This window comes from Entelurus aequoreus, linkage group LG09, assembly GCF_033978785.1.
Source record: "Entelurus aequoreus isolate RoL-2023_Sb linkage group LG09, RoL_Eaeq_v1.1, whole genome shotgun sequence".
In the NCBI taxonomy this organism is placed as follows: Eukaryota; Metazoa; Chordata; class Actinopteri; order Syngnathiformes; family Syngnathidae; genus Entelurus; species Entelurus aequoreus.
In genome coordinates this window covers 57,105,291-57,110,528 of record NC_084739.1, presented here as the reverse complement: position 1 = coordinate 57,110,528, position 5,238 = coordinate 57,105,291, and positions in this window count along the sequence as shown.

The following is a 5,238-nucleotide window of genomic DNA, read 5'->3' as shown; positions in this document are numbered from 1 at the left end:
TCAGCGCGTCCCTCTGCTTCTGTCACTAGCGTGCCACCGATCTGCCAGTTAAATGCCGAGGAGCCGCGACGCAACCAGGAGAACCGGTCGGGCCGCTTCTCCAAGTACCCCCTGGCCCCTTGCAACACACACGTACACCTCCGTGTAAAAGTATGTTGGCGAAAGCGACGTGCAGGCCTTTTGGCATTCCAAAAAGGCTGGAAGCACATCGAGAGACAAAAAAACATGGAGAGAAACACGCCGCTCCTTTTTGTAACTGGACGGACCAGAACCAAGGATCAGCCATTTCATGAATAGCTGAACGTCCCTTTGTCACATTTGTGCTCGCATCTGTCGCAATTGTTTACCATTCATTCATTCAATCTTTCATTTATTTATTCATGTATCCATTCGTGTAATCATTGATTTGTTGATTCGTTTATTGATACATTCAATTAATCATTAATCCATGTATTTATTTTAGCAGTCAATCGCTTGTCTGTTCTTCCATATATTTATTAGTTTATTTATTCATTCATGTATTTATTTATTTATTTATTTATTAATACATTTGATAAAAAAGATGTTCATTTATTAGTTCACTGTTTATTCGTTTATTCATTTATTCATTAATGCAGTCATTTATTTATTCAATAACTTATTTATCTATTTGTTCAATTACTTATTTTGTCATTAATTTATTCAATCACTTAATTCATTCATGAGTTCATTCATCTGTTTATTCATTCTTTAATCTTTTTCATTTATTCATTAATGTCTCCATTTGTGTAATTATTGATTTGTTGATTCGTTTATTGATACATTCAATTAATCATTAATCCATGTATTCATTTCAGCAGTCAATCATTTATTCAATCGCTTGTTTGTTCTTCCATATATTTATTAGTTTAAATATTAATTTATTCATTCATGTATTTATTAATTTATTCATTAATACATTTGATTAAAAAAAGATGTTCATTTATTCATTCACTGTTTATTTGTTTGTTCATTTATTCATTAATGTAGTCATTTATTTATTCAATAACTTATTTATCTATTTGTTCAATTACCTATTTTGTCATTCATTTATTCAATCACTTAATTCATTCATAAGTTCATTCATCTAATCAGTGGCCTAGTGGTTAGAGTGTCTGCCCTGAGATCGGTGGGTTGTTAGTTCAAACCCCGGCAGAGTCATACCAAAGACTATAAAAATGGGACTCGTTACCTCCCTGCTTGGCACTCAGCATCAAGGGTTGGAATTGGGTGTTAAATCCCCAATAATAATTCCCGGGCGCAGCCACCGCTGCTGCCCACTGCTCCACTCACCTCCCAGGGGGTGAACAAGGGGTTGGGTCAAATGCAGAGGACACATTTCACCACACCTAGTGTGTGTGTGACAATCATAGGTACTTTAACTTTAACTTTAATCTGTTTATTCATTCTTTAATCTTTTTCATTTATTTATTAATGTATCCATTTGTGTAATAGTTGATTTGTTGATTAGTTTATTTATGCATTCAATTAAACATTAATCCATTTACTCATTTTAGCAGTTAATCATTTATTCTATCGCTTGTTTGTTCTTCCATATATTCATTAGTTCAATCATTAATTTAGTCATTCATGTATTTATTAATCCATCCATCCATCCATCTTCTTCCGCTTATCCGAGATCGGGTCGCGGGGGCAGCAGCCTCCCGAGGGAGGCGTTCGGTTGGCATCCTGACCAGATGCTCGAACCACCTCATCTGGCTCCTCTCGATGTGGAGGAGCAGCGGCTTTACTTTGAGCTCCCCCCGGATGGCAGATCTTCTCACCCTATCTCTAAGGGAGAGCCCCGCCACCCGGCGGAGGAAACTCATTTCGGCCGCCTGTACCCGTGATCTTGTCCTTTCGGTCATGACCCAAAGCTCATGACCATAGGTGAGGATGGGAACGTAGATCGACCGGTAAATTGAGAGCTTTGCCTTCCGGCTCAGCTCCTTCTTCACCACAACGGACCGATACAGCGTCCGCATTACTGAAGACGCCGCACCTATCCGCCTGTCGATCTCACGATCCACTTTTCCCTCACTCGTGAACAAGACTCCTAGGTACTTGAACTCCTCCACTTGGGGCAGGGTCTCCTCCCCAACCCGGAGATGGCACTCCACCCTTTTCCGGGAAAGAACCATGGACTCGGACTTGGAGGTGCTGATTCTCATCCCAGTCGCTTCACACACGGCTGCGAACCGATCCAGTGAGAGCTGAAGATCCTGGCCAGATGAAGCCATCAAGACCACATCATCTGCAAAAAGCAGAGACCTAATCCTGCAGCCACCAAACCAGATCCCCTCAACGCCTTGACTGCGCCTAGAAATTCTGTCCATAAAAGTTATGAACAGAATCGGTGACAAAGGGCAGCCTTGGCGGAGTCCAACCCTCACTGGAAACGTGTCCGACTTACTGCCGGCAATGCGGACCAAGCTCTGACACTGATCGTACAGGGAGTGGACAGCCACAATCAGACAGTCCGATACACCATACTCTCTGAGCACTCCCCACAACACCTCCCGAGGGACACGGTCGAATGCCTTCTCCAAGTCCACAAAGTATGTATTAATTTATTCATTAATTCATTTAATAAAAAAGATGTTAATTTATTCATTCACTGTTTATTTGTTTATTCATTTATTTATTATAATCACTTATTTATTCATTCATGTATTCATCTATTTGTTCAATTACCTATGTTGTCATTAATTTATTCAATAACTTAATTCATTCATTAGTTCATTCATATGTTTATTCATTCTTTAATTTTTTCATTTATTATATAACTCAATTATTTATTAACTGATCTATTTATGTATTCATTCATTCATCCATTCATTCAGTTATGTATTAATTCATTCAGGCATTGATTCATTTATTTATTTGTGTACTGATTCATTCCTGTATCCATTCCATTTGTCTTTAATGTATTTATTTATTCACTCATTTATGTATTCATTTATTCATTCTTTCTTGTATTCATTCATTTGTTCGTTTATTTGTTATTTAGTCATACACGTATTCAATTATTTATTTATCAAATCACTTATTTATTTATTCACATATTCATTGGTTTAGTTATTGATGTATTTGTGTATACATTTGTGTAATCATTATTGTATGTAATCCCTTATTTGTGTATTCACATTGTCATTTAAGTGTGTATTTATGCATTTATTTGTATATTTAGTCATTTTTTTATTCATTCATTTGTATATTCATGTATTTATTTCTCTGTGTATTTATTCATTCATTTATTTCTGTTCATTAATTTATTCAATCGCTTAAGTATTCATGTATTCATTTATTGACAGGCAGTTTCATCTTTTTAGTCACCTTGAAAAGAGTTAGTTTTTCTCACTTGCTTAAGCACGATTTTGAGTAAAGGGCCACACGACTCACAATTACCACAACATCTCAGATTATTTTCAAAATGAAACACTTGTAAAAACGACACACAATTGTATGAAAATGATATTTTGTTGCCATTAATTCAGTCTGAGCCAGTTACACACTGCCGTGCTTGACGTAAAACCCTTTTAGTAATTGTACTTCTCAGGGATTTGAGTAATGTAAGTGAAGTACACAGGGAAAACGCAAATATACAACACAAAACATTCACCAAGTACAACATAAGAACCAATACTGCAGAATGATGAAAACATAATTTATACCTCTAAATCGATCAAACTTTTGAAGTGTATTTCTGGTCTTGTCATCCTCGTCCGGACAGAAGGGCGACACGGCACTGCGGCTGGATCAAAAGAGACGTCGGAGACGCTTTACTGAACCAAAAGTTGCTTTATTCCAAGCGAGCGTCATTATTCAGGGCTGCAGCGCCTTGAGGAGAAAGGCAAAATTATATGTCTCTCCCAACATGGAGAAGCCAAAACATCAGTTTTATATTCCTCCTTCCTGTCTGTGTGTGTGTGTGTGTGCTAAGTCAGGAGAGCACATCCTGACCATAAAAGGAGATGTTCGTGTGTAAGTGTCTGGAAAACAACTGCTTTAAGTCATAACTTAAATGTTGGCGTTGAGCTCGACACATAGTCTCTACACAAGGATACGGCTATCACTTTTGCATGTTGAAGTCCCAATTAGAGCCTCTTTCCTACGAGAAGTGATCCAATCCACCTGTCAATATCTTATCTTAGCCTTATCTTATTATGTGCTCAAACTGAAATACCGCTATTTAATTAAACTTGGTGGTTCGCCTTTTCCAAGTTGGATGTAAATCTTCACCATAAGCAAAACATGATATGAGTTAATTAATTCACTTCACTTTCAACAAAAGATGTCAATTGTCACAGCGCATGCGCAATCCCTCATGCCTTCTGCTGCAAGTTCGGCTGGCAAGTCCGCTGGAAGCGCGCCGGGACACGCCCCTGCTCGCTCTGGCCGCAATGCGGTCACACGCCGGCAAAGCTGCAGGCAATCAGTAATCTGCGCAACTGGGACTAATGAAGACAGACAGCATAAAGACCAGCGGGCCCGAAGATCCAGTGCCGGAACTAGAGATGTCCGATAATGGCTTTTTTGCCGATATCCTATAGTCCGATATTGTCCAACTCTTAATTATCGATTCCGATATCAACCGATACCGATATATACATTTGTGGAATTAACACATTATTATGCCTAATTATGTTGTGATGCCTCGCTGGATGCATTAAACAATGTAACAAGGTTTTCCAAAATAAATCAACTCAAGTTATGGAAAAAAGTGCCAACATGGCACTGCCATATTTATCATTGAAGTCACAAAGTGCATTATTTTTTTTTAACATGCCTCAAAACAGCAGCTTGGAATTTGGGACATGCTCTCCCTGAGAGAGCATGAGGAGAGTGAGGTGGGCGGGGTTGGGGGGGCGGGGATGAAGTGAGGGGGGGTGGCGGGGGGTGTATATTCTAGTGTCCCGGAAGAGTTAGTGCTGCAAGGGGTTCTGGGTATTTGTTCTGTTATGTTTATGTTGTGTTACGGTGCGGATGTTCTCCCGAAATGTGTTTGTCATTCTTGTTTGGTGTGGGTTCACAGTGTGGCGCATATTTGTAACAGTGTTAAAGTTGTTTATACGGCCAACCTCAGTGTGACCTGTATGGCTGTTGACCAAGTATTCAAGTGTGAAAAGCCATAGATATTATGTGATTGGCCGGCACGCAAAGGCAGTGCCTTTAAGGTTTATTGGCGCTCTGTACTTCTCCCTATGTCCGTGTACCACT